The sequence below is a fragment of the Camellia sinensis genome, chromosome 8 (genome assembly GCF_055761805.1).
Source record: "Camellia sinensis isolate YWXY chromosome 8, ASM5576180v1, whole genome shotgun sequence".
Classification (NCBI taxonomy): domain Eukaryota; kingdom Viridiplantae; phylum Streptophyta; class Magnoliopsida; order Ericales; family Theaceae; genus Camellia; species Camellia sinensis.
This window is the reverse complement of record NC_138968.1, coordinates 6,364,765-6,373,814: the sequence shown is the minus strand read 5'-3', so window position 1 is coordinate 6,373,814 and position 9,050 is coordinate 6,364,765.

Genomic DNA, 9,050 nt, shown 5'->3' with positions numbered 1-9,050 from the left:
GAGATTAGGTGTTAAATTGCGATCAAGTCCCATTAGCCTTCATCATCTAGAATGGAGCTAACAGTTGTTATGCAATCAATGTGAGAGCCCTAATTATTACTGCGCAGTGGTGTTGTGACAACCCTCCACTCTGATTAGCGTTAATTTGTGTTTAAGCATGATAAGTAATTGATTAAGATGAAATTCCAATTTGATTACATGAGTGTATTGTCTTAATTGTATTTCTATCTGTTTGTTACCGAATGATCTGTTCATATTTTAATTTCGAACTGCGAATTGAAAGCCTTATCGGCGACCGGTTCAGAAATTGATTGGTGTTACATGCTAATTAGGATTTATAGAATTTTATGGTAGGTTTAATAAAAATTCAATTTGGAATGATTAAATTAGAATGATTAATGTTATATTAATTGAATATAGGTTATTTACAGAATTGCCACTAAGTGGGTTGATTCATGACCAATTCTTTTCACATATTTGAATACATCATCTTTTCCATCCTCAAGACCAAAACGTGAGAGAGAGAGGGAGTTGGAAGAAAAATTGATTCAACAAGAGATTGGCTTGAAACTTAGAGGAAATTGAAGAAGATTTGAGAGATTAGGCTTCTACACTTGGAATTCAAGACTTAAGGTAGGAAATTCATTCTCTTAATTGTGAATTTAAGTTGTTACATGCATGGTTCATGGAAAAATTGGTGATTAGAGTCAAGAAATAGTCTAAAGAGTTAAATTGAGAAATAATGTTTGCATGCATGTCCATGTCATTGAATCTTGAGATCATTTTCATATGATTTCCACATGCATGTCCATATTATGGTTATACTCTAGAAATTCACCATGTTTTTTAGTTCAATCTTGCATTTGATCATGCTTTGGAGCATTAGAGTTCTTAAGAACTCATGCATGTTATGTTCTTGCATTGTTCTTCAAGTTTACATTGAAATTTGTGTTCAATTGTCACACCTTTGGGCTTGATTTTATGAAATGATCTTTAAAACATGTTGTATTATGATTTTCTAAGTATTTTCTAGAAAATTGGCCCAGAAAAATCAAGTTTGAAGCTTTAAGGGTTGAGTTTTGTGCTTGAGGATCAATATGAAAATTCCAGATTTTTGATCCACGCTCGAGCGGAGGACTTCACGCTCGAGCGTTGTAGACACCCCATTTTTGACCGTCCTCAAGACTTGGGCGTCATCGTTTGAACACTTGATGATCATCCATGCTCGTATTCGTTTTGAGTTCCCGAAGGTCTCGGCTGCGCACCTTGCCTTAGGATCTCTCAACTTGTTTGTTTTGTGCTTGGTTGTGGACCAAGGACTTGTGGTTTTTGCTTCTGATGGAAGAGGGTGGCTTGTTGGCCATCCCTACAACCCATTGACTAAGGCCTTGTGCCATCGGCCTTGTTTTCTTGCCATCGGCCATAAGTGGTGGCCGATCGGCACTCTTTTTGGTCGATCGGCCATATTTCTTGGCTGAGACCTTTCCACCTACTTTTGCAGATATTTTTGTGCTAACTGTGACAGCTGATAAGCATAGATCTCATCCTTTATACATGTGCATGGAGGGATTGAATCAAGACTCAAGCTTGTTCAACAAGCTTGAGAATTGGATTTCTATAAGAAGGGAGACCCCTCTCCCTTTCCAGAGGTTCTGAAAAGTTGATATACAAAACATATATCACTCCCTCTATATTTTACCTCTTTCTCCATATTTTCCCTAGTTTGTGCTCAAAAGTGTATTTTCTTCATACTTTTGCACTAAGCACATACTAGAACACCATCCTTTTGTTGCTGAGGTGCTTATGAGCTGGTGTTAGTATTTTTGGACTGGTTTTGGTCAGAAAAGAGTGCTGGAGTTGTGTTCTTGAAGGTGTTCTTCAAGGGTGAGTCAACTAGCCTTTAAACCCTTGTTTTGGTTTAAGCTTTTGAACCTATTTGTATGTTGATTTAAGCTTAACTTTTTACTGTAAAAAGTTCTAATTTTTCATGCTTGTAATGTTTGTTTAAGGTCACTTTTGTGTTGGGGGTTGTCTACCTCCTCTTAGGCCTTGTTTGGTCTTGTTCTTGTGCCTTCCTTTTAAGCTATTGGGACCACCTTGTTTTGTCCTTCTCACCATTGAAATCTAGAGGATTTTTAGTGGTGGAAATGATGTTTTGATGTCCCAAATAGGAGAGGGTCATCCCCTCTCATTATGTCTCATATGCTTGTATTGATGGCTCATAAAAGTAACATGTTTGCTAAGCTTCTTTTAGCTCCATCTTAACATGTATTAGACCTTATTTCAGCATGATATACCTCTGTCTAAGGTTGGTTTGATAGTCTTTTCCATGCACCATGCACTTGTAGTGCAATCCTCTCTATTGCCTTAACATGCATCTTGTGTTTGGATCATCATTCTTGCATGTTTTGGCTCAACTCAAAGAAGTTTTCCCTCATGTTTTACCATGCTTGAGCTCTATTTGATGCTATTTTAGTCATGCATGCATTGCTTTGTATAGACATAGTGCATTCTAGCTTGTTAGCTTTGAGTGTCCAAGTCACTCGCATGCATTGCTTAGACCATTTTCATGATTCGGCATCATTTCATATGAGATTTTAGTCCATATAGTGCGGTCATGCACTCACATTTGTCACATTTTCCATGCATTGGGAGGTTTGTGTTTTAAGCCTTGAACATGAGCCATTATGCATGTCTTATTGCTTAAGCTTTTGGGATGCCATCTCAGTAGGTTTTTGGGCTTATTTTGACATGCCATAACTCTATTTTTTATTGGTTAAGCCATGCCATGCTTGGTCTTGGTAGGTGTAGTGTAACCCTCTTTATTGGCCTTGCATGCATCATGCCTTATGCCCTTCATGTTGGCTTGTTTTAGCTTTGGCCCATGCATGTTTTAGACTCATTTTGGCATGATTTAGGACTATTTTGGTTGTCCTTGGCCCTTTGGGGTTTGATTCATGTGGCTTTGGTACAAGTTTCTATGCTAGTTTCGAGCTTTGAGCTTTCTCGCATGCCATACTTGTCTTGCTTGGTTGATTTGGCATCATTCCATACTTAATTTCAGAGCTTATAGTGTTGTTACACTTCCACTTTTGTCACCCTTTGAGTGCCTCTAAGGGTTGTGTTCTTGTTGCCTAGCTTGTGGACCAATATGTGTGCATGCATGTTTTGCCTTTTGGTGCCTTAGTTTTGTTGTTTTGGCCACTGATTTGGGCATGATTGAGATCTGTCCATTTTAGTTTAAGTCCATTTTGCATGTTGTTGCATGCTTGTCGCATTGCATGTTGTTGCATGCTTGGTACATTGCATGTTGTTGCATGCTAGTTACATTACATAACATTGTTGCATACTTGTTGCATGCCATGTTGTTCACATGTTTAGGTTACGTTGCATTGTTTGCATGCCATTAGCTTTGTTAAGTTGTGCATGCATTGCATTGTGTTTGGTTTGGGTGTTAAGCCAAGCACAAGGAACGAGGGACGTTTCATACTTGAAGTGATGAAACGTGCCTCAATTCTCGGTCGCCGACACTCTTGATCAAACATGATAGAGTTTAAGGCATTTATGTGTTTTTGTGCATTTCATCCATATTGATTTGTGCAACTCGGCCTCTTTGGCCATCATGCATCGAAATACGTGATTGATGGCTCGAGCGTCGAGCACTACACTCCTTTGAGCTAAGGAGTGTGGTTGTACAAACATTTTCTTGCAAATGTATTTCCATGCCTCTGTTTGTACTCTGCTCCAGCAAAAGGAGCAGTCTGGAGGAAGAGATAGTCAATCGGCTATCTAGTGTGCTGATCGGCTAACAATATTTGGCCGATAATCTCAAAATTGGTCGATGACCATTATTTACTGGCCGATGGCCACCCCTCTTGGCTGATGACCTCTCAGAATGTCCATGAGGTAGGTCAGAAGCATCATAGAAGTTGGCATAATTTTCAGAGGTGCAGAACAGTGCACACAGAGGCAACATGAGGCATGGCAATGGATTTCCGAGCAAAGTCGATCAAGCATGCATATGCCCCTCTTCTCGAGGCCGTTTTAACTGCTTTGTCACTACAAGAAATCTAGGCTATTGTGACAAAATTTGGTGACGAAATTTTTTTTTGTCTTAAAATTTAACCCAAAGATGACGAAATATTAATTTTGTCGTTTGTTTTAATTTTTCTCAAAAGTATAGGAGACGAAAACAAAATTTCATCTGCAAAAATGAGGCGCCAATTTCAGTTGCATTGATGCGAATTATTTTAGCTCATTGGAGATGAACATTTTTGTCACAAAATATAATTTTTTTTGTGACGAACGTAATTCGTCGCCAATAAATTCCATACCTATTAAACGATGTCGTTGCATATTTCCATTTATTAGGCGACAAATATATTTTTTTTTGGGAAGGATAAGTTATGGAAGACGAAAATATTTTGTCACCAATAAATACTCCAACAAGCAGACAATGTCATTTCATCTTTCTATTAAATAGGCGACAAATATATTTTTGTCTCGGAAGAATAAGTTGTGGGAGACGAAAATATTTCGTCACTAATAAATTCTAATTGATTGCGTGACGAATATATTTTTCGTCTCATAAGGTTAAGTTGTGGAAGACAAAAATATTTCATCACCAATAATAAATTCTTTGTTCTGGTATTTAAGGATACAAAAATATTTTATCACTAATTATTTCTCTTTATTAAAATGTCGTGGTTTTGTGTTTCGAAGCATTGAAACTGTGACCCCAAGGGATACACTCTGACCCTTATCACTGATTTTCATGTACACGGATCTTGAAGTCGTGACCCAAGAAGGCACTTTCTACAAACCCTCATTTCTCTCTCGCACTTCAGTCTACTTCTCTCTTACAAGTATTGAAGTCGTGACTCAAGAAAATAATCTGTAAACCATTTCTTCTATTTCACACTAAAGCCTCTCTCTTCTGTCTCACACTTAAGCCCTTCGTGCATGCCAACATTGAAGCTATTATCCAAGAAGGCACCCTATGCAAACCCACTATTCTTTCTCACAGTGAAGGCCCCTCTTGCACGCAAGCAGTTTTTTTCATTGTTTTGAACCAACTCTACCCTTTCCATCTAGAACACCCATTTCAGAAAAATCGAAGGTCAAAACCTCTCTCCACAAAATAATAATAATAATAATAATAATAATAATAATAAATTAATTAATTAATAATTAATGTAGCTATTTTTTTTTTTGTGAGAAAAAATACAAAGAAACAAATAATAAAAAATTTGTAATTTTCAAAATTAATAGAAAACATTACCTTGTTTAGTATGGATTTTTCAATAATTAATTTTTAAAATTTGGTGATAAAATTTATTTTCATTTTAGAACGTAACCCAAACATGACCAAATATTACTTTTGTAGTTTCTTTTAATTCTTCTCAAAACTATAGAAGACAAAAAAATAAATTCGTCAGAAAAAAAAGGCGCCAATTATTTTTCTTGTTGGCGCCAATTATTTTAGCTCATTAGAGACGAACATTTTTGTCACAAAATTTAAAGTTTTTTGCGACAAAAGGAATTCGTCACCAATAAATTCTAAACTTATTAGACGATATCGTTTCATTTTCTTATTTATTTGGTGACAAATATATTTTTTATCTAGGAAGGATAAGTTATGGAAGACGAAAATATTTCTTTACCAATAAACTCTTCATGCTCATTTTATCTTTCTGTTAATTAGGTGACAAATATATTTTTGTCTCGGAATGATATGTTTTGGGAGACGAAAATATTTCGTCACTAATAAATTCTCCATGTGTCATATTACATTTTGATTGATTGCGCGACAAACATATTTTCGTCTCGTAAGGTTAAGTTAAAGGAGACGAAAATATTTCATCACCAATAAATTCTCCATACCCACACAACGTTGTTTTTTTATTTTTATTGATTAGGCAACGAACATATGAGTTTGAGATAAAAATATTTTATCACTAATTATTTCTCTTTATTAAAATATCGTCAGAAGCTAAGAGACACTCTCACCTTAATCACTTACTTTTGCACACACACAAATACTAAAGTCGTGACCTGAAAAGACACCCTCTACAAACCCTCATTTCTCTCTCGCACTTGAGTTTCCTCTCTCACAAGTGTTGAAGCTGTGACTCGAGAAAACAATCTCTATAAACCATCTCTTCCATTTCACACTAAAGCTCCTCTATTCTCTCTCACATTTAAGCCGTTTGTGCATGCAAACATTATTATTCAAGAAGAAATTTTGTGCAAAGCTATTATTCTTTCTCACATTAAACCCCTCTCCACAAAAAGAAAAATAATAATAATAATAATAATTAAACAAGGAAACAAAATACAAGAAATTTAGATTATTGTGACAAAATTTGGTGACAATTTTTTTTTTTTTTTTTGGTCTTAAAATTTAACCCAAAGATGACAAAATATTAATTTTGTCGTTTTTAATTTTTCTCAAGTGTATATGAGACAGAAAAAAAATTCGTCTACAAAATTCAGGAGCCAATTTCATTTGCATTGGCGCGAATTATTTTAGCTCATTGGAGACGGACATTTTCGTCACCAATAAACACTCCATCATGTAAATGATGCCATTTCATCTTTCTATTAAATGGGGGACGAATATATTTTTGTCTTGGAAGAATAAGTTGTGGGAGATGAAAATATTTCGTCACTAATAAATTCTGATTGATTGCGCGACGAATATATTTTTCGTCTCATAACATTATGTAGTGGAAGACAAAAATATTTCGTCACCAATAATAAATTCTCTGTTCTTGTATTTAAGGAGACAAAAATATTTTATCACTAATTATTTCTGTTAATTAATATGCTATGGTTTTGTGTTTCGGAGCACTGAAACCGTGACCCCAAGAGACACACTCAGACCCTTATCACTCATTTTCATGTGCACAGACACTCAAGTCGTGACCCAAGAAGACACTTCCTACAAACCCTCATTTCTCTCTCGCACTTGAGCCTACTCCTCTCTCACAAGTATTGAAGTTGTGAAGTAAGAAGGCACTTTGTAAACCATTTCTTCTATTTTCGCACTAAAGCCCCTCTTATATGTCTCACACTTAAGCCCTTCATGCATGCCAGTATTGATGCTATTATCCAAGAAGGCACCCTATGTAAAACCGACTATTCTTTCTCATAGCAAAAGTGCCACTTGCATAAGCACTTTTTCTTATTGTTTGAACCAACTCTACCATTTTCGTCTAGAACACCCATTTTAGAAAATCGCATGTCAAAACCCCTCTCCACAAAAAAAAAAAAAAAATAAATTAATGTAGCTATTTTTTTGTGAGAAAAAAAAAACAAAGGAAAAATTAATAATAATTTTTTAATTTTCAAAATTAATAATAATTTTTTAATTTTCAAAATTAATAGAAAATATTACCTTGTTTAGTATGGAGTTTTCAATAATTAATTTGTAATTTTTAATCAATATTTTTTTAGTGAACATTTTTTAATATTATAATTTTTTTCTTTGTTTTTTTACTTTTTAAATCCCTTTAATTTAAATGAGGGAAAATTGCAACAATTGTCCCGGTACTTTGGTCCTTGTGTCTTATAAATAGTATGTGCCATATCTATATCTATCTATCTATATCTATAGTTATCTATCTATCTATATCTATCTATACTATCTATATACTATATATTAAGCAAAAGCGGTTTTTAACCCCAAGCCTTGTGGGAGCTCTAATCTCCCAATCTAAATTTCTTGATTTTTTGATTTAAAAAAAAAAAACCTTAGCATTTATTAACTTCTCCCAATCCCCAAGTCTTACTCTTATAATAACACTTTAATGCATTAAGAACAAGCATAAAAAAAATTCTTTGAAATCCAACACATGAATTCCTTGAAAAGTCCCAACACATGATTATTATCCCTCATAATAACATTTTAATGCATTAAGAACAAGCATAAAAAAATTTTCTTGAAAAGTCCAACACATATGATTATTATCAAAATATTAAACTTTAATATAATATAATAAAAAAAAGACATTTAATTCCTTGAAAAGTCTAACACATATTATTATTATCAAAATATTAAACTTTAATATAGGGCAAATTACATATACCTCCCTCGAGGTTTAGCTAAATTACAGATACCCCTGAGGTTTCGAAAATTACAGATACCCCCATGAGGTTTATATTTTCATAACAAATTGCCCCATGAGGTTTATATTTTCATAACAATTTGCCCCCTAATTTGTTATGCAAATAGTACCTTCAGGGAGGTATCTGTAATTTCTCAAACCTCAGGAGGGTATCTATAATTTTGCTAAACCTTGAGGGGGTATATGTAATTTGCCCAATCTTTTATATAAAAAAGGAAAAAAAGAAGACATTTTAAAAAAAAGGAAGATATTTGATTTTAAAAAAAAAAAACCTTAGCATTTATTAACTTCTTCCAATCCCCAAGTCTTACCCTCATAATAACACTTTAATGCATTAAGAATAAGAATAAAAAAAATTCTTTGAAATCCAACACATAAATTCCTTTAAAAGTCCCAACACATATGATTATTATCCCTCATAATAACATTTTAATACTTTAAGAACAAGTATAAAAAAAATTTCTTGAAAAGTCCAACACATATGATTATTATCAAAATATTAAACTTTAATATAATATAATAAAAAAAAAGACATTTAATTCCTTGAAAAGTCTAATACATATGATTATTATCAAAATATTAAACTTTAATATAATATAAAAAATGAAAAAAAGAAGACATTTAAAAAAAAAAGGAAGATATTTAAAAATCGCAATTCACATATGTAGATAACTGTAAACACAATCCGTGCATAGCACGGGTGATATGCTAGTATATTATATAAGGAAAATGGGAATTTTTAACTTACAAGCCTTGTAGGAGCTCCAATGTCCCAATCTTAATATCTCAAACTAAAATTTCTAATTTTTTTTTAATTTTAAATAATTAAATTTCAATTTATCGATCTACTACAAGAAAATGCACTTTTAACAACCACTTTGTCTCTCTCTCTCTCTCTCTGTCTCTCTCTTACACACACAC